The following is a 24,097-nucleotide window of genomic DNA, read 5'->3' on the forward strand; positions in this document are numbered from 1 at the left end:
TACGCGCGCGGCGCGATTTTGTATGGGTAAATCGTGATCCTCCACGCCTCCTCTCTTTCTCTCTCCCTATCTCTTCCTCCTCCACCGCCTCCTCGCCTCCTTCTCGCCTCCTCGCCCGATCGCGTATAGAGTTATCGCATTCTCGGCCCGTAAGTGTCCATTGTCTACTTCCAGGCCCGCGTATTATATGCCCGCGCTTTATACGTCTCGATCCCCTTCGACTCACCGGACCCGGTGTAATTTCACTTTTACAACGTCGCGTCGGATTCACCACCGATAGGCCGCGCTATGCTTAAATCTACAAGCGCATCTTTACGTCATTACGTAAAGTAGCGTAAGTGATTCTTCTTTTCTTTTTCTTGGCAGAAAACTCGTCCTAAAATTGCTCCTGCCCGCCGAGATTGTAAGTTCATCTCGGACTCGAGAAAATCCTGCTCGCGTTGTTTCGAGCTCCTCCTCTTTCAAGGGAAAATTACACCCACAGAAAAGAATTTCCGGACCCAATGCTATTGCACTTCAATGTATCATAAAATAGGATCGATATAGCGTCAATCATATTTATTATAGAGAAAGGAATATTTTAATCCTAAATGAAAACGGGAAAACGGGAATCATTAGACTGTTTATTGCGATGAATATTGCCATATGTCTTGGTGGTCCAATTGGTTGAGACGCCCGCCTAGCGAGAGAGAGGTCCAGGCTCAAACCCTGGCTGAGGTGATATTTTTTCGCAACCAATTTAGAATAAAATATTTAGACACTAACACCCTGTCACGGCGCTTAGTCTTTTATTCTTTCAAATTTGTGTTTATCACATTTGAGCCGTACGAATTTTATTAATTTCTTAAATGAAAAGTTCTAAAATCTAAAATGTTAGCATGTATCGTCTTATATACGTTATTCTTGTTATAGCAAGTCAATCTTTTTTAATTCGATAGAGGAGAATAAGAGTTATTGATTTTATTGTCTTATTTTTGTACTAAATGAGGTTGCGAGAAATGTAAATGCGCCAGGAATATTTGTTTGTCTCGGTAACAGAAATCCTTTCTGAGGGTGTAGATTTTAGAGACTTGCATCTGTTGACCAGCAACTACTTAGAGGTTTCCAAGTGCATCGCGTCGTATTCGACTGTTGTTTAGAAATTTGTTTCGCGAGAACCGATTGTCAGTGGAATTACGGCCGCGACGTGACGGGTCTGTGAAAGCTATTGGCTAACGGTAGATATTAATTTAAGAAAGTCTACGGGCCGTATTAATCTTGCGCTGATGTGGCACGGAGACCCCAGGTGGTTCACGAATCTACGGGCGGGCAGTAGGTCGATTGAAAGAATTCCTCGCCAACGTGAGTGAAGCCTATTGTACCGCTGAAAATTTCGGTACGCTCAGTTGTACCTCGAATGTACTGCGATTTGTGTTGGCGCGCGATTCTTCTTCGACAGCGATACAGTATGACGCAAACAATCGTAGCATAACACGAGAGTGTCACATCGAAACTGCAACATTAGTCAAATTCAATCGAGTTGCAGATTTCCGAGGGAAAAGGTGGGCCTCACTTTCATTTCGTTTTTCGCTTACTTATTATTTGTCCCGCCGGTCCTCGCACCCAAGCGATTCTTACGACGCTATAAATCTCCTTCAACCGCGCGCCTTATTTCGCACGCGTCTTCGCACTTGGGGCGATGTGGTAGCCGCTGGTGGCTCATTGATTTCGCGCGTCCGTCCTGTCAGAAGTCCACGGATGCCTCTTCCTCACGGCGAGAAGAGCCACGGAGACGTCCGTCGGGGTGGCGAGAGGCGACGCCCCACGTCGGGCCCGGTGAGAAGATGAGAAACGTCGCGGGAGGTCCCGCGCTTAGGAGGTGCGCGGCCCAGGATTGATGGACATCCTCACCTACTCGCGTGATTATTCGTCGATCCGCGTGCGCGCGTGCGTGTATGCATGCGTGCGTCCGTGCGTGAGCGCGCGCGCGCGCGCACGCGTGCGTTACCCGCGCGTGAGTTACAGCCGCGCGCGGTCGTGAGGGCCCGCGTGTGAGCGTGGTAATCACTGGTCGTTAGCGCCTCATTCACGCTGGATGTTACGGACGTCACGGAGCTGCCTCATTTCCAACCGGTATCGATACCCCGCACGTACGATCGATCGGTTTACGTCGGGACCCCCTAAAGCCCACCTCGGATGGGAGTCTCCTTCCCCTCGGCCCTCATCGTTTTGCCCCGACGCGATAACGCATTGCTTCGATACTTGTTAGGCGATAGGCTTCCAATGACAGCTTTGTACTTCTTTGACGACTCCTCGGTTGATCGCTATCGACTTCGACGTTCGAATGGAACGGAATTATATTCTGGGCACTTGGAAATCGCCTTCCTTTTCCGCGGCGCTTCTCGTCGGGTCTAGGTTGTAAGTCGCGATCTTGGAGCGCGGTGAATTAATTTACTCGTTGCAATCTGGACTGCAAATCCCTCGGGAGGTGTAATCGAGTCTTGTTGAAAGTAACAAGAATCACGGTAACCCTCCTGTCCCGAGAGGAGGCCCGGCCTTCTCAACACCTCATCTCTCCGCCGGCGTGCGTTGATGATCTTTGAAACTGGTTGGCTCATTAGTATGTGAAGGTTGGTGCCACCTACTGGGCGGGGCAGCGGGTCATTGAAACAATGGTGTTGTGACTAGACATCATCGACCTCGTCGGGAAGCGCGCGCGGAGTAGCCGATTGATTTCACCGATGATCGATAGATCTTTGTCCCCCCGCGCGGTTCGATCTTGAAAATACCCACTCTCGTTTCTATAGGAGCCCGTCAGCTGTCCTCGGACACGCAACTCGATTACGTAATTAAGAATTCACGCGTTAACGATTTCTTTCTTACCGCTACATTTCAGCGAACGTCTGCGAAAATTATTTTGTGCGATTAACCTGCGATTACATTATCGACGGATTATTAAGCAGCCCGCACTCTCGATCGCGGCAATAAGAAACGATTGTTCGTCATTTTCCAGCGATGCGCAGGCACAAATGCCGGAGCGGTATCACGGTCACGACCCACGTGACCGTTTTAAAGGCTCGCCAACGGCCACCATCAATCAAATCGATGGAGAACGGATTCTCTCGCTGCGTACGGGTCCATTAATTATCGCGCAATGCACGGAGGAGCAGGGGGAGGAGGAGGAGGAGGATGCGCTTTTTTTGTCCCCGTAAAACAACGGGGACCGGAGCGAGCGGGCGCGCAGGAACGTCGCCGCGGTCGTGAGTACAGGTAAGTCCGATGGCATTCTAACTGGACGCTCTCTCGTGGACCTAGCCCTCTTCTTTTTCTCTCGCCCACTCTCGTCCTCCTCTCTCTCTCTCTCTCTCTCTCTCTCTCTCTCGAAAAAGGGTAGAGAGTGCCAGTCATATATTAGAGAACTGTTGGGGACACCTAACAAGCTGGCAGAACACGTTTCCCAGAATCGGGGGTACCTGGCCCCGGGTACCTCTACGAGCAACCCTCTGGATCCGTCTCCGTCTCGCTCCCGCCTCCTTCACCTTTCTCGCGTCCTCCTTTCACTGCCGCGTCTTTTTACCGTCCTCTTTGTCTCCATTTCGTCGTTCTCTTTTTTCCGATACTGTCTCTCTCTGTCCCTCTTAACTGTCCTTTCTACCGCGGCAATAATCCACGGTGTATTTCACGTCCGAGAGGCGCGGATGGATATTGTTTCGCGCGCGCTGACGCCGGTCCGTATTTTTCCCCCCCCCTGTTCTTACCACCGTGCGAGTTGGATTCTGCGGTTTTTAAAGCCCCGCGAACGCGACCGTCGAGAGAGTCGCCTCTACCAGAGCAGTTCCCTCGAACAATTCTCGCGCTATCCCGCCGGTCATTGACCAACCTAGCGCACGTCGATCGACGAGTACGCGAGCCGCAAGCTTATTTGCAGAAACGATGACTTTTAGTTGGAAACTACGTAAAACGCTGCGGCTCTCTCGGCGCGCAAGAGTAATGGACTTGGACTCGGAATTGATTCATTTGACGTCTCAACCCTCTGCAACTGCCCACAATGTTTTCGATATTACTACCACGTCTCGATCCTTTTGTTCTGTTTATTATCCAGCGATCTAGAGAAGAAATAAGATCTAATTGCGTCGTTATATTTGTCCAGTCGAACTCAACGTAATCCCTCATAACGCCCAGAAAGATTAAATCTCGAAGAGACGTTTCTTACGTCTCGGTACGCGACGATTACTCTTTACGAGGCTGTTCGGCAATCTCGTTGCGAGATATAGAAACGCACGGCGAAGCTATTCCCCAGCAGGCACGCCGGTGATTATTAATCCAATAGTTCTTCTTTATGTATCGCCGTAACCGCCGTAACCAGTTTTCGCTCTGGGTACTCTAGAATTACTATTAAGAAGAAATAACGCTCCGGGGCGCTCCGTTCACATCCTACCCGCTCAACGAGCATTAAACGTTAAATAAAAGCGACACGCTGCTATTATTACAGTAGTATTTCTCCGAGCGATAGATACGCGACGCGTCGCGAAGGAGATGAGAGCAAACGGGAGATCATTCTAAGTCTGAATTCGCTGGATTAGATGTGACGCCTCCAAATCTTAATAATCTTATCTAACAATCCAAATGAAACTTGAGTATTTTCTTGACCATATCTGGCATTTTTAATAATACAGAAAATTTATTGCGAAAAATATTAACTCAGCCAGGGTTTGAACCTGGTTTTCCCTACACTCTAGCCGGGCGTCTCCCAATTCGACCACTGAGGCATGTCTCAGACTGAACGTGATCGGTGAGACATACTGAAGTTGTTAATTACTGCTGGCGACTTGACGAATATTCTTATTAATCGAAATAAAACTCATGCGTGTACACCGCGGAACACTCATTTGTACGCCGATTGATTTCCCGCTAAACCGAGCGAGCGACAAATCGTCGCGAGGTGGAGTTTGCTCGACACGTGTAAATTTCACGCGTTACGATCGGCGCGGCGATGTTTCGCTCGGCGTTCCGCGCGATTTTCCGCATTGTCGAATTAACGTGTGTCCGCGACGTAGCGATTACTACCTGCGTTAGGCAGGCCGGTAAATTAATTTGAACGTAGAGTCCGAGGCGAGGTAAGCCGCCGAGCAGATCGCTTCCTAAAATACCCGAACGAGTTTACCAGAAATAAAAACAAGTCTTAATTAAATGAAACAGTCGCCGTGGTACCGTGCGCCGCCGCGCCGCTTTTGGATCCGGTCAGTAGTTTTACCCTCGCCAGTTCGGAATTTCGAATTTAGTAGCTTCGTGTACATGGAAAAGGGACAAAGAGAGATAGGGGGACTGAGAGAGGGGGAAATTCTCGGGGCTCGTGTACGGTATGTCCGTACGTAGAGAAATCTGTAAACTGTGAGCGATCGGAAGTAGAAATCTATAAATCCAACCGCCAAAAGCATCTCTCTTTCTTACGTCTTACGAGAACCGAGATAAAATGGAACGAGAAGATTTAGAACGAGGTGCAACGTTGCGCGTAAAATTGTACGATACAGGTTGTGCAAACGAATCAATTATCTAGATACGATTCTTTTGAATGCAGATATTCGTAAGACGATACCGCTTATGCACGCACAGTACGAAAGCCTAGTTTTGGCCAGGAGATTATTTATCCGTGGAAAAAAAAACTCTATATCTATTTGCGTTTGTTCGACATGCGTCGCTCGAACACTTCTCTCGGTGCCTTGGCTCAGGTAGCTCGGCCCTGGTATCAGAAACACATCGTGTCCTACACGAGCCGAGTCTGATAACACTATTACCCGAAACGATTCACACGGATCTCGCTTGGTCTTTGAGTCGGTCTTTACTAACCGACTTATATCAGGAATTCTTTTGCCCGGCGTAGAGATAACAAATTCGGTAATTTATCACTTCTGCATTTCTTATCCACGATATTGCTAGCGTCTCTCGTCACTCGTCAGTAACGTTAGTGTCGCAAAGAGATTAAAGACTTAAAGCTGCATGTTTAGAGGAAAGAAACGTTTAGTATGATTTGTCCTTCTCTCACAGACGCAAATGACGAAAGTCTAGCGGATTATTCGCCGAGAAACTTAATTTACATATCATTAAGCGAAACGGCTAATTGAATTAAATGACGATCGAAGTGATTAATGAAGGCGCAATATCCACATGTATCATGGCTGTTGTCCGTAAACGTGTTTAGACTTCGAAGGTTTTATATCAACGCGACACAATAAGCTCGCAACGATATATCACGGGAGATCGTTAAGCTGACGGGCGTACAAAAAGATTTCAATTCGTCTGCTGTCAGCTATGATAATTCTCTCGGTTTCTTCCTCGCACTTAATTGCACGGATATTACGCTTTTACCAAATTACCTTCGAACTTGCACGTGCCTACACCTGCGACTTGTACGTTTTTACTACGACGGACACCTTATTTTAACGTCAGCGGGATAAGCTAAGCAGAAACAATTTTAATTAATATTTTTATTTGTCGCTAAAAAAATTGCCAAAAAAATTCGTTGCTCTGTGAGTTTCATTAAAAAGTAATATATATTTATTGTTTCGCTAACTTCACCTTACTTTAGCGGGACGTTATTTGCTAGAGAAATTTACGGAGCAGACTTTTTTTCTTTGGCAACTTTTCGGCAACAAATGAGAAACAAATAAAAATATTAATTAGAATTGGTTCTGCTTCGCTAGCTTATAAAACGTCTCATTTCGTGAGGCCAAAGACATGTTTGAAATTTTGTATCACACATGAAAAAAATTGATGGATTATAAATTGGAAATTTTGAAATATTTGGAGATTAAATTTCGGTAAAATTATTAACTCAATATTCACATAAAACTTCGTTATTCTCTATTACTAAGCATGTAACATTTCAGTTCGAAAGTTTAAAGACCAATTTTAGATATCCGACAGCTAACGTATTTACTTGCTCACGTTATTTTTTAACAATTCTCTTTTGTTATCCAGAAGTGACTTTCCAAGATCTTTTTTAGTGTTTTACAGAACAACTGTTGTATATCGTGAAATTAGTCCGCACCGCGTGTGTAGATTTTAAATCAATGACACAGTGTATACTCTTGTCATTAATTTCGGTGTGTATCGACGAGCATTAAGAATTCCGGGGAAAATTCCCTCGATGACAAGGGTGAGTTCGTGAGAGAGGACCGGTGAAAGGTGGGACGTGGCCGGGGGATGGGGGTCAAGGGTAATGCATTCCGTGAGTTGACACTTGTGGCTAGCCCGAATGTTTCGGATGGTTTTCTCTCCTTCTTCGATCTTCCGTCCTCCTCCCCTCGACGTATCCCGATTCTCTCTCATACACCACGGGCTCCGCCAGCTGGATCCAACACGGCGTGTTGTAGACCCCGACGACGAACGGGAGAAGAGGTCCGGTGCTGAGCTACGGTTCGTGTTCTCGGTTCCTGGAATCGCTAATTAGTGTCCCCCTTGTTTTATTCCCATGCTGTTCGTCCCCTGCCTGAAAATGGGTGTTCATGTCGTGGCCGCGACATTGGTTCCCCTTCATGGGATCTGCCTACTATCAGAGACAGATTGACGCCCGGCATGACGATTTCATCTTCTCGCATTTGCAATTCGTGGCCAGCATTCATAGAATTCCTACCTCTAAAAATAATTTTTATTATCGTAATAAGGTACGCCCTTCCGCGCTCGTCGATAATCTTTAGACTTTCGAATCTTATGAAATGCTCGACATCGAACGTTTGTTTGTTTGAGTTTACATTTGACTTAAAAAAATATCCCAAGAACAATATTGATTAAGTTAGACTTGGTATGTTTAGGGCTTGTCTCGTTTCTCAAATAAAATTATAATTCTGTTTTATGTAACAGAAAAATATCATTAAATTTCGACTGATTTTATGTGGCGAAAGAAGATATTTTACAGTCAATGCACGCTTTATCGATTTCTTCGACGAATTTCTCGAATGCCTCGCACTTCTTCTCGACCCTTCGCACCTTTGAAAAGCCTATCTTACTTCGGCGATTTGATCCACGCAGGAGATCGCCGGTTGGAAACGGCCTCAATTCTTGGAATCGCTAATTAGCGGCTGTCTCATTTTCTTCTTTTCCAATCGGTAGCGAAAGAACCGGTCGACGAATCTGATTGGGAGACGGTCGTATCTTACGCGACATCGATCTGTCGCCTGGAGTGACAAATCATGTATAAGCGCACTTTTAATCGCCCCACGAGTTCAATATAATTCAAATTATTATTAATGAATCTCAGTGCTATCTTGCAATTTCATGAAAAAAGAATTATACAACGTTAAATTAGAAACGTGAAAGCGAAACGTCATGTTGTATAAAATTCCGCGATAAAGCTTTCGCAATCTTGGCTGTGAGAATGAAAAGGAAGCTAAATCTGCGCAACTACAGAGCAGCATTCTTTACGGAACAATTTAAGTTTTTGGCAGTTGAAATGATCATAAGTAGGAATTAACTCTGAACTTCAGTGTACAACTGAAGGAAACGGATTTGTGAGTTAGTTATTCACGGCCAAGGGGTCGAGGGTTAGAAAGAGAAAGCCAGAACCTTCGATTTTACACGGAACACATAACACGGGAATAATAAAACGAAATTAAGAAATGTTCAAAGTACCGAACTGGATAAAACAGGCTTTTAAGTCTAATACACGAGGAAGAAGAAGAAGACATAACACGGACTTTGGCTGTGAGAATGAAGCGTGATTCTTACACGCCCCGAATTGATAGAGAATCTCAATTGACAAGAAACGAAATCAGAAAGACTTCCGATATTTCCGTCCGATCTATCCTTTAGGCTAGAATACAGATCAGAGCCGATAAACTAAATAAATAGCGTTTTCGATGGTTAACTTTTCCGATTAAATTATGGACACATCCGATTGAAATTTATCCGATGAAATTTGATTGAAAAACCCATCATATTTTTCATCGGATATACAATTTAATTGGACACATCCGCTTGTTGTTATGTAATTGGATTATCCGATTATATTTAATCGGACATTTTCTCAGTGCGGACAACCTTCGAAATCGAGCTTAAAAAGTATCCTGGTTACCGTAAGTGTGTCACTTCCGAGGGATTCGGAATTCAAAGGGGTTTGAAGGGGCGCCTGGTCGTCCCCGGGGCGTGGACTAGACCGAAGCAGGAAGGACACGTGCGTCCTGCGACGATAGTCGGATGTCTGCACGTCCTTCGGCAGCGACGACGCAAACGACGGCGGAATAAAGCGGGAACGTGACCGGCGCTCCTCGCAATTTACGTCAAAAGCGGCGTCGTGGAATCCCGCATACCGAATAACGACGTCGTCCTGAGAATAATGTCCCCTATGTAGATCCGATCCCGATAGGAAAATACCGCGCGCCTGTCCCTTTCTAGGATCTCACGCAGAAAAAAGGAAATAGCCAGAACAGGGTACACCTTCCGACGGTCGTCGTCACAAGTGACACAATCGTTTATTTAGCTACACCGAAACAGCGATCCAACAAATAATTCCCTGCGATCGCTTTAGTTCTTACGTTCGCTCAGATTTTTAGATTTCACATTCATCAACGCGCGACATTATTCGAAAATTAATACTTCTCTTTGTCCTCTTTCGGTTCCAGTGAGTTATCAAAGTTTTATTTCCCGACGTACTTTTCAACGAAATTCACGCTTTTCTTTTAGAAATGTGACAACTTAACTTCTCACTCTTTTTATGGCAATCACCGTTTAGAGAACTTTTTCAACTTGTCAGAGGATAACTCTCGATAATAGTGGTGGATTTGAGTGTCGTACATTTATTTGTCTATTCAGGTATTCAATTTATTCTTCTTATTCGTAAACTTAAAATTTTACAACGTCAGTGTTTTCTTAGGGGATGAGAAGCATGATAGAAAAATTGGAAGACTACGTGGAAGAAAAGAATCTAGAATTAAATGTGGAAAGAACAAAAATCATAAGATTTAAAAAGAAAGGGGGGAGGATGGGGAAAAGAGACTGCAGATGGGGAGGAAAGAAAATTGAGGAGGTGAAAGAGTTCACGTACTTAGGATATACCATAGAATGCAAGGAATGAAGGGCAAGTGGCTGAGGTAATATTTTTCGCAATGAATTTTCCGTATTATTAAAAATGCCGGGTATGGTCAGGAAAACACTGACGTTGTTAATTGTCGCTGGCGACATTGAAGGAATCTTATTAGTTAAAATTTAACATCAGGTTTTTTTTGTAAAACCAAGTATTACTTTTTGATCCCAGCCTCACTCGAAACGTTTGGATATTTGTTAATAAAGTGATTTAAAAGCTCCACATTGGATAACTTCGCACGGACATATGCGGTTGGCTCGCACTGTGATTTGGATTACTTCTCTCTCCTTTCACCCGTTCGTCTTTGCGGAATACAACAAGCGCGAATATTTTCGAAGTGAAACGCGAAATTATCCACGTCACGTCTCGCTTTCTGCCAATTCGACGTACTCACGTTACATTGTATAATGCCCTTTCGTATAATTATACGTTACGCGATAAGGCATTTTCTCATCTTCGTGAGTAATCGGCGCTTAAAGGGCCTGTCTTGTCTCGACGATGGGATACCGCGAATCGCCGCGAGGAAGACGGCGAAGGGATGGAGGGCGAGGGAAGGGTAGCCTCCAGGGCTGCAATCGCTCCGCGGCGAGTACTCACCGGCGCGTGATAGATAATGACAATTTCGTGTCAGCGGTCCCGCGGACAGTTCTAACGAGCGGGATCTTTACCTCCTGCGCCGGAGCTGCAGGCTCCGTACGAATGGGAAGAAGGCAGGTCGGTCGCGTCCAAAGGGAACGGGCTGAGGGGCGAGCGTCGTCGGCACAATGCGCCCCGGCATCGGGAACGCGGTTGCCCGATCCGCGTCCCGCCAGCGGATAGCAGTTTTTTGCCCAATTGAATTGAATGTAAAACACGGCCTTACATCAATCTGAGCCGCGAGGCTGAGTGACCGGAGTGATTTAAGTATCGGCCTCACCGCGGTCTTTAGGGCCCACGTACGTGCCCGTTTACGTGCGGCAGTGGGTCTAAGCGGCGATCGGGGAATCGGCGGTGTCTCCCTTGGCATAAAGGCGCGGTGGCGACTCATCCGGGAAACCTCTCGCTCTCTTTTGCGCCAATTATTGTCAAACGTGTCACCTTCGACGTTGCGATCGCCAACGATTTCATAAATACTTATGAGATTACTCGAGCGAGGCGCGTGTCAAATGAATTAAGAAAAGTGTTTGTAACAATTGTCGACTCCTGCGAGATTTTAACGATGACTCGAGAGCGATTCGCGAGTATCGAAGTATATTTTTAAATACACGAACTGGCGTAGACCGGACCGTAATAGCCTCAAGCGATCGATCACTGGCGTGTAACACGCCGAAGATCGATCGCGGTGAATAAAAATTTCGTCGGCCGATAGAACGGCGGGGGCGTTACAAATTACGTTATGACCGCGATGAGAGAGTTTTTCTAAGACGTCAATATTTTTCCTTCCCCCCCTGCAAACGGCGGCCGCCGCGCGGGGACCACCGTGTTCGTTAACACGGCGCACCGAGTCAATCCATCAGAGAGCCCGATCGAATCTGCCCCGGCCTGATCACCTTAAAACCCGTGTTCTTCCGCCGAGGGAATCACGAATAAAGTCGGGTCCGCGGCTCCGAAAGGGACGTATCGTTCGGACGTACGCAGAATTTATAGTCCTGGATTCGACGGGAATGCCGCCGCGTCGCTGTAACCGCGGGGCCTCCGCATCTGGAGCGTTTTATGATAATTGGATGTGTGGCATGTCGGCACCACGTCTCGCCGCCCCGTATGATGGATTTTTTGCCACGTCCTACGAAAACGGAGGGAATCCCGTCGGAATAAACTCACCGCGAATGCCGATCGCAGGGACGACTCCTCTGCCGAAGATATAAAATCCCGTTGAGCCCCGTCGACGTCGCGCCGTTATTCAATTCACGCCGTACGCGAGGGGGTTCGATAATTGGCGACAATAAGAATCTAAATTAACTTACTTGCGTCCCAGCATTTAATTCGTACAAGTGGTCGTCGGCTTCGTTCGTTGACTCGCGGCGATCCGGAGTACACTGTAAATCACCCTGCGGACTCCACGCGGTCCTCGTGGCAAATGTGGCACGTAAAACTCGAGCTGGCCGTCGCTGCTATTTCAGGCGTCCTTAATGGTATAATGTAGCGTTCCACGGTGACAAACTCCGCGGGCGAACAACATTCCCTTCGGTCCTTCTTTTTCGCGTCGTTCCAGTGCGACGAGAGGCGCTCCTTTTGTCTCCCGCGCTCTCTCCGTGCGTCACTCTTCTCCCTCGCCTCCTTCAATTATGCCGATTCTTCGCCTTCGATCGTGGATTCTCGTTTCTCTCCGCGAAACGCAACTAATTGTCAACAAGAATATATTATTAACGTCAGCGTTTTCTTGACCTGGGTAATATTTTTCGCAGTAAATTTTCTGTATTACCAAAAATGCCAGGTATGGTCGAGGAAACACTGACGTTGTCAATTATCGCTGGCGACATTGGAGAATTTTTATTAGGTATTGTTGCCAGTAATTGATTAAAAACAGGAAGAAAAATTGTTTGACGTACGTTAAACCGGCTAGGGTGGTTTAATTTAACACTTTATTCCGACGTTTCGAGTCGAATACGCGATATGTTAATATACGACGTTAATAAATTTTCGATATATCACAGCTTTCTGTTATTTAAATTATTCGACACGACAATATATTATTCTACACTTTCAGTCTGGAAGTAAATTTGAAACAGCAAAATGTTCAAAACGCGATGCGCGATATTTTGTCTTTAACGTTCTCTAATGGATAATTATTGTCCTATAAATAAATCGTGGAAATGAATTATACAGTGATAATCGCACTTGTAAAAAATAATCGCGTTTAGAATCTCTCGGCTCGTTACGATCACATTTCGAGAGGTGATACAATATTCACAATTTACAATCCCGTTCCTCCATCGCGTTGCGATTCCATATTCATTAGCAACCGCGAGAATGATTGTAAAGTTAATAATAAATAACCGTGATATCTATATATCAATTGTAATTTACCGATCGTTTCCAGAGCGTAAAATGCCGCGCGCTCTCTAAGTCAATCAGTGGATTATCACTGAAAACACTGAACGCACCGATTGACTTTTAGAGAGCGAATTAAGTAACAGACAAGCACATTGTCGACCGTTTTATTCTATGTATTTCGCGCGATCTTCGATAATTACAGGATCAAGTGATCGCCCCGTCTGCTCGCTCGAGACTGATAGCGAAGTGCGCGTACCGCTTCGTTGTACGCGCGGCGAGGCTCGAGTAAACAATAGACCGCGTCACGAGTACCGTTTCAACACCCCTGTTGTTTAGGAATTTCGGAAAAACTGTTTTTCGGCTCGGCGCGCCGTTAACAATAACAAGGTCACGCGCGTACGCGACGGAACTGCGTGATCTCTCGGCATTCGTATCGCAGAAGCCGAGCGAGCGAGCGGGCGGGCGGCAATCGCTCCGCATGTCGTCGCATCGAAATACCGAAAGATTCTAAACGTGATTAAGAATACTCAGGCTTGGCCTCCGCACGGCTTACTTTCGCAATTAACGCGGTCTTGGCCGCTTATCGGTCGCTCTATTTGTCGGAAGCAGATATCCGGCCAAGTTTAATCGGAGCAAGAGGAACGATAGGCGACGAATATGTTACAAAGTACCGTGGCGATGCTTACAGAATAAGTATTTCGGCTATTCTTGAAGCTGAACGTACGCCTTTAAACTTTTACACGTAGTTCCGTTTCGGCTCGTTAGTGTGAAGCGAAGATCAGATCGAACAATTTTAAGTAACGGAAAGACATTGACGAAGTGCGTATCACGCGTGTGATATTGTTTTCGACCATATATTTTCGGGCGGTTAATCCGGCCTTGTTTCTACGAACTCTAATTAATTATTCGACTCGTAACGTGTACGGTATTAAAGGTGCCAGCGTGTTTAATGGAAGTGAATTCGTAATTGACGTCGCATTTAAGATTTGTCAATTGAACAGTGCATAAATTCGATTCTCGTACATCACTTTTCTGTTGGAACTCTCTCTAGTTTGGTACATATCCGTTAAACTAATTTGCAAACAAACTACGGTGGACTGTTTCGCGTTATAATTCTTTCGTGGTGCTCTGTTACAGTGGAAGTGCAAGTGTGTGATCGTGTAAAGTGAGTGACTAGTGCGGGACTAAGGCTACGCTATCGTCGAGATGCCGCGTTATCAACGAGATTGCTGCCAGCCTGAAGAATATCGTGAGTTGAACTTTTTAATAATTAGCTGTAAGGAATTAATTAAATGCACGTGCGTAAAAGTGTTTGCTAGATGACGCTTTATATATTTCGTATTTATTCACGAGTTAAATCGCAATGAATAGTGAACAGCCGATTATTTCCGTTGTTTAAGTACTATACAGTTGTAATTATTCCAATTTCCAAAGTCCGCCACGTGAACCGAGCACGTTGGATAGGAATTTAAGTATCGTTTAGCAAATGTGGAGCGCTGTGCAATTCGCTTGGTGGTTTCGATACGTTTGGGACCTGTGTCCCGGGAGAGCGACAATTAAATTAAAGAAACGACAATAAAAGAATCGCGATCGACGGCCGAGCTCAGGTGCGGCCGATGCTGCAACAAGTTCGGGCATCTCTCTTTCCGCCCGTCTTCGCCCGCGTATGCGTAAGGGGGGGGCGACTCACACGCACGCACGCACACGCGCGCCGGCGAGTGTGACGGCGGGGTGGAGTAGCGGGGGTACGAAAGTAGGTACCGGGCACACGAAATATCCAAGTATACCCAAAGATATACCAAACTGTTGTCTTAAGGTTACCATATATTACGTCTCATACCGTGGGGTCCCAGCGTAGTCCTCGTCCCACTTGCGTACGTCCAGATCGAGCGCTCGCTCTCCCTCCCGAGATAGACCGAGGGGAAGAAAGTCTCGGAGAGGTCCCACAGACCCCGTGTCGTCGCGAGCATTCCTGGAGCTGATTTTATTTGTAGGATGTCAACCAGTCGCAGGCGAGGCGAGCCTCGGGAAAGGGGGGTAGAATGTAAGTCTGAGACTCGGCTGAGGAGAGAAAGAGAGAGAGAGAGAAAGAGCGAAGAGAGGTGCATGGGACCCGGGACTGGACCCAGACCGGACAGGACCAAACGGCAATTAATTCCCCTCTAGATTTATCGTGTCCAATCCCGTCGATCGGGCCTCGCGGGTACTATTACCCCTCGCGAGCGAGTACCGGCGATTTTTCGGGGCTCGCAACGCGCGATGTCGTGCCAATCATTTCGACGCTTCAACGAGCTGTCTTATTAGCGTCCGTGTTATTTATACCATTTTCTTTTCTCGTACGTATAATTCGATCGATAAATTATCAGTAACTTAAGTAACAACAAGTGCGCTCATAAATGTCATTAAAACGGGATACTAATGGCTTTAACGGGGTGCGTTTTAATTTTACGCCATGCTAATAAACTACACGATATAATACGCGATGTTGCACGATCGTCGCGACGTTATTACACCCGTACTCGCTACGAGAGAGAGGGAGAGATATATTTTACGACGCGCGTTATAAAATTTAACAAACGTTCCGGTAACAATATTGCCTTTGATAATAATCCATATGCACAGGCGCGCGGTTCTCGCGTCGCGAAATTAGCCGGCCGTCATGTAGAAGTGTACTCGGTGCCGGCACGAATTCCTTAAATGGCGCGGCCGTTTTTTTTCTCGCATTAAACGCATCTGGGATGAAACGAGGAAGCCCGAGACACAATGACGATGCGATAACACGCGCTGCTTTACGAGTTATATTCATTCCCGGGGAACGTGGGTTGAATCCCCGCGCGGCCTCGTCACCGCACGCGCACTTTTCCACTTTGCTCTTTCGTTACTCATCTCTCTGGCCACATGCTTCTCCACTTACCCGTTTTTGATATATCAGAATCTCGATGTGACAAGTAGAATATCGAAATGAGAAGCCAACGGCACGCGATACTATTTTCCCTATTGAATTGCTTGCGAGAGCCAATAAAGATGCGGAGCTTTAGATCAGGTGACTTAAGGCTAAATCCTGATTGGCTCTCGTAAGCAATCCAGTAGGAGAACGAAGTTCTTTCACCATGCGTGAGTTTGAGTTGTGTCGTGTGCTCGCGGCGTTATCAATCGTAGGCCGAGCTTTTCTTTTTCTCGCGAAATCCGGTCGGCGATCTTCACGTGGCTACCGTTTTTGATTATCGAGCGGGGACCATTTTTCTTTCGCCGCTCATGGCAGATGCGGCCGCGCAGATAAGGATGACCGAGGGTAGCTGTCGAGGCTCCTCGACGTTATACTGACTAAATATCGCCCCGTTTAATCCTATTAAATTTATGCGCGCTCGTAAGGCACGAGTGATCCGCTCGGTTCTCACGGTGTGCGCTGCCAATGCTGAATATCTCCAATCGCGAGCGTATTAATAACGCAATTAAACGAATTCACTTTTTCTCGAGCGGCACACGAGCCAATTTAGCGTCGCAGTAATCTAAATTTCTTCATAGAGAATTATCGGCTAATTCGATCTATAAGGAAAGGGGATATTGCTGTTCCGCTGGCTGCAATAATATACTGCGATGTCAGACGTGTTCTACAAACTATAAGTCTGTTTTTAAGTTGCCAGTAATAGATAACAATAACCAAGCTTTTTAGCCGACATTAACCGGCCAGTGGTTTCATACAGAAAAGTTATTGCGAAAAATATTATTTCAGCCAGTTTGAACCTGGACTTCCCTACACTCTAGTCAGGCGTCTCACCAGTTCGACCACTGAGGCATTTCAAATATAAAATGTTTCGCGGCACCCGTTTATCTTCAGCAACATATTTTGAAGATTAGCTCGAGTCGAATGTGCGAAATAAGCGTTAATATACGACGTTAATACATTATCGATACATCACTGCTTTCTGCTGTTTAAATTATTCGGCTCGACAGTATATTATTTTAACTAATCAGAATTCTTCAATGTCGCCAGCGGCAATCAACGACGTCAGTGTTTTCTTGGTGACTATACCTGGCATTTTTAATAATACAGAAAATTTATTGCGAAGTGATTCCTCCCTAGACTCTAGGCGGGCGTCTCGCCACTTCGACCACCGAGGCATATAAATTTTCTGTATTGTTAAAGATGCCAGGTATGGTCAAGAAAACACTGACGTTGTTAATATGTTATTTTACACTTTCAGTCTGGAAGTAAACTTTGAACAGTAAAATGCTCCATGAGGCGTAACGTGTCTCAGTGGTCGAATTGGTGAGACGCCCGCCTAGAGAGTAGGGAAGTCCAGGACCAGGTTCAAATCCTGGCTGAAGTATACTATTTTTCTCAATAAATTTTCTGTACTAAACCACTGGCCGATTAATGTCGAAAGCTTGATTATTGTAATTTTGCTCTACTGTGGATCGGGTTACTTAAAATCTTTCGGCGAATCTCGGTACATTCTCCAAAAGTCAATCAGCTGATTATCACTGAAAACAGTGAATATTCACAGTTACGACGCACTGATGGTCTTTTAGAGAGCACACGCGCTCTTCAAGCCGCCGCATAGGCGTTGAGCGGATCGAGGAGACTCGGCGCATATTCATCGAAATATTCTCGCCGTGAGAGTCTTCCCTCGGCAGAAATGAATCTCGAAGCGCGCGTACGTCCATCGTTCAGCTTGTAATGGTCCGTGGATTCTCGTCACGACTATAGATCGTTGGGTGCCGTAGTAGCTGGGACTGCCCGCTGGGCGTCCCAACACTATCGGCCCCGCATCAGCCACGGATTTCAGAAGCTACCAACTTACATACACGCACGGCGGCGTGGGCTACGTGCGTTTGCGCCTCGCGTCTCTGTGTGCGGCGAAGTCTTTACGGGCGACTCCCCGCTGCAGTAGCAACGTCGAGAGTTGCGCCAATCGCGAAAAGAAAAAGAGACTCGCCCGCGGCCATAACGTTATCGCGAGCGATGATATTCCCGGGGATCGGAAGGTGCGTTAAGGCCCGCGCGCGCGTCGACAGTCTTAACTGACTCCGTTCGCCAGTTCCATTTGTCCCCCTTTCAGATGATAACTCAGGCCAACTTCGCACACATTGATAATTCTGCGTTATGCAAACGAGTCGTCTCTGCGTCACTAAAGGACCACGTGGCCATGTTTTCTCTAGAAGGCTACGCATTGTTGCATCCTGCCGAGAAAATTTGCCGCATTGTAGCGCAAGTTTTATAAAACTAGTAAGAAGTAGGATCTTTTCTAGACGCGCGAACAATTATAGCCCGTGTCATGCGATTCTAATTATATGACGGCGCGTTGCATAATCGATTAGTTACCGCAAGCGAGTCGCATTTTTCAGAGACAGCCGGCAGATTGCCTTTTCGCGTGATGCTCGTTAAAATGACGTGCCACGTCGCTAGTCCATTGAATAGAGTAACGTATGTCCTTTTCTCAACAAACTTCCGATCGCGGCGCGCGATGTACATCGGCGAACAGAGTCTCTAATCGATACTTTCCCGCGATAAAAGTTACGTTGTTAATAATATATTCTTAAATCAATAGGATCTTTTCATCTTTGATCGCTGCGATATGGTAGTTAATTCAACTCCGCGAGATGGGAGAAGCATTTCGTTTACTATTTCTCGTATGTTTTCGTAATCGCTATTTACAAAAGCGTAGTATAACATAATAACAATTAGCAAAGTGAGTTATATTTAATTGGACGGGACGACACGTCTGTAAGAACTAGTTCGTCTAGCTATTGCCGTTTCAATCCCGACCCTTCAAGTTTCCCTCCAGTCACGCCAAATATGCCCCCGCGTTCTCCGTGAGCCTCGCAGCGCCTCCCTCGCGATCTATCGAGCCATCGAGGGGCCCGAAACGAGAGGCGTATGCGGCGGGACTCGGCGAGAGGTCCACGCGGTCATTTATCATACAGGAAACAATAGGAACTGGCAAAACACGTGCTTCGCGCGCGCTCCGCAAAACCCAGCCGAAGGATCGGAGGGAGGGAGCGAGAGAAAGAGGTGGCGAGGGAGGAGATCGGGATGACTCTGGGAGGAGCGCGGGTCCAGATACATAATACGGCGAGGAGGCCGCGGGCGAAGGAGGGGAAAAAAAAGGAGGCCGCTTTCTTCGTCCCGACGTAGGGAACGGGGTGAGTGGCGGCCTCTCTTTCTCTCTCTCCTTCTCTCCTTCCCCCTTCATTTGTTAAAACAATATAACAATTCATTTTTGTCACATCCACTGTCGAAGACCTTTTATTGCAACGGGGCCCTCGCTCCTCGAGCATGCCGGATCGTCTCCTTGCTGGCCAAACTATTGTCAACCGCCGTCGATTCCTCCTCGATCCTCTCGGGCAAACTCGACTCTGTCTTTGATCTGTTTCTTAAATTTTTTTTTCGCAGCGCTGTAAGTTACTTTTCGCAGTTTGACGAGGAGGAGAAAAGATCTAATCTTTATTTGCGCGGTGCTCTAATTTTATTTCGACGCGTGACTTCTACTTCATACACGAATTCGGGGTTTATTTCCTTGAGAGGACCATGATCTTTTTTTGAGCATGGAAACGTATCGAGTTATTTTTGACACTTAATCGCGAGCTTTCATTGGCTAAGAGCACGATCGAAACCCACGTCTAAGAATAGGTCAGGGCCGGACAGTAGTGCTTGCGAACGTCACGCGAATCGCCCACTCACGCGAGACTTCGCCCTTTTATTCGCTTATCGGACACGTTCGATAGGAAAAATGCTGGGTTTTGATAGAATGAGGCTATCACCGGCGCCTTGACGTTTGTCAAGTTTCTTTCTCTTTTTGTACTCACGTAATGAATCCGGTTGTGAGCCACGTTTTCGCCCATAATGAAATAGAGACAAACGTGCTGTCTCGAACATGGGTTTCGATTTTTACACGGCGTAGTCGCGGGGAGAGAAGGAGCGAGTCTGTTTTAAATATCGCATTATGAGAGACATTTCGATATTAATGCGCCATTGAATATCAACCGGATGAGGTACTAAGTGACTCGGGACGTTTATTACCGGGAACGCAACCGTGTATGGCCCGAGAGCCTAAAATGTGACGATAGATTCGCAGCGAGGAACACCATTATGGATGACCAAGGCATAGCCGGTCTTCCTGGTCCCTGCCATAAGTTAACTGCCACCGGTTGGTCCCGGCCGCATGGGAGATACTCCCGGCACACAGCGCATTATTTACATATTTATATATTAAACGTTTGCCATGGGCCCATGAAATCCCCTTGTTTCGACTCGGCGAAATTCGCGTGTCTCCAAGGAAGAATTATTAGAAGCGAAATCCCCCGCGTTGGAAAATACCCGCGCGTCCGTTTTCTAACGCGACGCGACATTTGTTTCGTGTCGCTGGCACGCAGCTGAGCTGACTTCGTGGCTAACGAAACCGATCGACGCGCTCTTAAATTTTATTGTAACGTGTATATCTAATGGAAACAAGCTTTCGCTCCAGCGAGCAATTAGAGCGTTAACGGTTTTCTCTACGCGATGTAGATGTTTCAATTTTAATTGATACCACGATAAAATCTTCGTTTAACATTTTTCACACTGGTCGCGACGTGAGTGCTCGATAATCGCTTCGATAACGGTCTGCCGCCTTTATCGAGGCAGGTATACGCGTGGTTATTAATATCGTACAAAGCGAGCGAGGATCACCAGCTCAACATTATCCCACCTTCGTTAAGGCCTGCGTCCATGATGCTAGGATCTGGTCCAAGTTATAGTTCCTAGCCAAAATTCGTAGCCTTTATGGAAGCAGCTTTTATGGAATAGCTGCGAGTTGATTGGCTACGTATTTTTCGGAACTGGAACTTGGACCAGGTTTTACCATCGCAAACGCAGCCCTTTAGTGCCCAGCTACAATAGAGATTTGAACCCTAAGCCTTAAGAAATTGGCTAATCACAGTCGCGTATTCTACTCATATTTGACCGTGATTGGTCAATTTCTCAGGGCTTACATCATCTATTGCAGACTGGGACTTGGGGTGCGTAACGTCCGCGCACCTAAATTTGCGGGCAACGCCGAGTCGAATGCGTATTCGCGGTCTCGGAGGTAACGCGATAGGGCAAACGACGTTATTAAATTACCGCGCGCGATGAGAGGACGGTCCATTTTTCGCGTGACCACGGATACCCGCGGCTTTTTGCACGCGCGTCGCGACTCGTGCAAATTTATTTTCCCTCCCCGACTAGCGCGCTCGTCGATTTATGACGTGCCGGCAAATTACGGCGTCTCGCTCCGTAACCGAGAGGTAGCTGCTAAAAAGTACGCTCCGCGGTGCCGCACTTTTTACCGCGGGCATTTCTCTACACTTCGGTTACACGAACCGTGAAATTATCTCTGAAAAAGCGCGGTAAACACGCAGAAATGCACTCGACTAGAGGCTAAAGACTAATTAATTTATCAATTTACCATAGTAGTGGAATATGTTGCTGTATTGCTACAGTAATTACAATGAAACGTAATTACAATGGTATATAATTAAGTCACTCACGATACTCGCGTGATTGCTCCATACGATTTCTATAAAGTGTACGCGCACAGTGTTTCCTCGAGTGATTTTAATTTCAATATCGGACAGAACCTTAAAAATTGTCAGCAGACAATCGTCCCAGAAATTACGTCGCGTTGCTTTAAATGAAAAGCGAGAGACTCGCTGATTTTGTAACAGAGTTTCTACGACCAGCTGCCTCTTCTTCGAAATATAAAACTTTCGACATTCGACGCGCCGAAAATTCACGACGGTTTTTTTTATTATTTCTCAACCGTTAGGGCACATTCGGAGTAAAAGCTTTTCCAGCTAATTCAAGTCGCCTACGAGAAAGTTGCCCCTTTTGCTTACGTAAGCCGCGTACACCGTAATCTTGATAAAGTTTCAAGTTACTGGGTCGAGAAATGAAAGGAATAAAGCCACGTTTATATTAAATAGAACGTTCGCGTAAAACGCAACGAAGAGCGTGTACTACGCGCGGAGGGCGGAGGCAGACACGCGATGTCGTGTGTCCTCGTGTGTTTGTACAGGAACGAAATGAAGTTATTACTAATGTACTATCGATCAGTCGTCGGAAGACAGACGTGCCGCATAATCTCGCGTCCGTTCCTTTTTTTTCCCCTTCCTCCCCGCCGCGCGTTTCCCTTCCTCCACCCCCGCGCCATTTCGCGAATATGCCGTGCCGAAGCGCGCGCGCGCACGGGCGAGCGTGAGCTTGCAATATTCGCGCGGTGAAAGAAAAGCGTTTCCGACATATTTCATGCGGCGAAGATAACGCTTACGGCCACCACGTGAAACGTGTCAGAAGGAACTATGAAGATTTATCGCGTGCGCCATCGGTGCTCCACGCCGCGGTCGCGCGAGCGCACGCTCAGATCGATAATTCCTTCCTCGTTTGCTCGCTCGCGAGACTCGCGAGCTTGCAAGCGGCCGGCCATAACGCGATAAAGTCGTTAGCGCGCGCATTATCGCACGCGGGACCAGAGCGTTTTCCAAGGCCACCGGAGCCACGTAAATAATATACGCGGTTTTATGGATCGCGAGGCACCCCCCCTCGGTCTCGTCGTCGCGATGGTCGTCGTCGAAGCGAGGACGCGGATTTCCCGGCCGAGTTGCAGCCCTCCCTGACATTTAACCCCTTGACGCTCGTCGATCGTCGGTTTGGAACGTTATTTAGCTGAAAACACACGAAGAAACTTGAGCAGGGAAAAGAGAAAACGATACTTTGTTCTTTTGCAATAAAAGAGAAATAGACTCTTGGTCGATAGATACTTGACTCGCGATTAAGCGAGAGAATAACTTAATGCATCCATGTTCTATCATAACACGATTATACGCAAAGGTATTTGCGCTTACCGTAAGGATTTCCAGAAGCACGAATTTTCGATCCTTACCATTGAGCGAATCAATTGCAGTCCTCGTTAATTAGCGGCAACCCCTCTCCGCCCTCGAGATAATTGAACGCGCGTTTTACCGGGAAGACGCACGGTCGGGATGACAGAAATTGATGCCTAACGAGGTGGCCGAAAGTAACGCATAATTTACATGGGCCGAGCGATAAAACTCAGGGCACTTCTCTTTGTGGCGCGCGCGCTGCCAGACCGGAGACTCTTGATTTCGTATGCGATCCGCGGGGGCCCGTCAAAACGCGCCGACTATGTCGCGGGGGCCCTCCTAATAAAACACGACACGAAGTCCGAAGGGGGAGAAGGGGAACCCGCGGGCGTATGAGCCAGCAGCCTCTTATGAGTAGCTTTTCGGCGCTGGAATTCCACGCGGGATATTACAAAGGGGCCGCGTCCTCGGCCGCGGCTGCCGAGGCGGCGGTCGCTCGGCGACGCTGCCATTTTGGTGAACCGCTTTATAATGCCAGAGGGACGCGTCTCGTGTCGTCGACACGCTCTCGAAACGATTGTCAAGCGTTTGGTCTCGGGCCTGGGCTCTTCCTTATCTCGCAGCCGAGAAATTACGGCTCGCCGTTATACCCGCGCGAAAGCGACGCGCGACGAGGAAGAGAGAAAGTTTCTTTTCTTTTGCATTTTCGTTACCGTTTCAACGATTCGTGGAATTTTTCGGTTCTTCTTCATCTTCTCAATCGGGCGACGAATCCACAGACTTCTATATACAACTGGACTGCTAGCTTCGAGCTAAACAGCGAAGCAAGATCACCGCTATATCGTGTTAGGTGAATAAAATATGTGCCATTTCTGCACCCATACAGTAATCACGCGTTTCTAGAGAGATATGTAATGTCTCCGTAGTGACATTCCTAACTGGGCCTAATGGCATTTGACCACATGCCGTACGCCAACTGGAATCTGCTGATCGCACTTGAAAAGGGCCCATGGCCGAAACGTTGCGTGAATAAAGGAAGTTTCCTGTTGCCAGTTGTGTCGGATTATTCAGCCTACTTGTTAACTAATTACTAGCGATTCAATATTCCCAAATGTTGCGTAAATAAATTAGTATGTGTACGTCTGTGTGTCTACAAGGGACTGTCGGGTCATCTAACACCAATCTCATCCGGCGACACCTTGTAGACACACGGACGTACATGTA

At 46.9% G+C, this 24,097-nt stretch overlaps 1 long non-coding RNA gene across 1 annotated transcript in view; it reads left to right on the forward strand.

The window, feature by feature from the left end:
- LOC105569490 overlaps positions 1 to 24,097 on the forward strand; it is a 68,751-nt gene that overhangs the window by 14,807 nt on the left and 29,847 nt on the right. The window contains exon 2 of the long non-coding RNA XR_001009513.1: positions 2,993 to 3,249. This is a non-coding gene — a long non-coding RNA (uncharacterized LOC105569490). The remainder of the gene's footprint in view (positions 1 to 2,992; positions 3,250 to 24,097) is intronic.

The sequence above is a fragment of the Vollenhovia emeryi genome, unplaced genomic scaffold (assembly GCF_000949405.1).
Source record: "Vollenhovia emeryi isolate VEMERY1.0 unplaced genomic scaffold, V.emery_V1.0 DF939124.1, whole genome shotgun sequence".
NCBI classification, from domain to species: Eukaryota; Metazoa; Arthropoda; class Insecta; order Hymenoptera; family Formicidae; genus Vollenhovia; species Vollenhovia emeryi.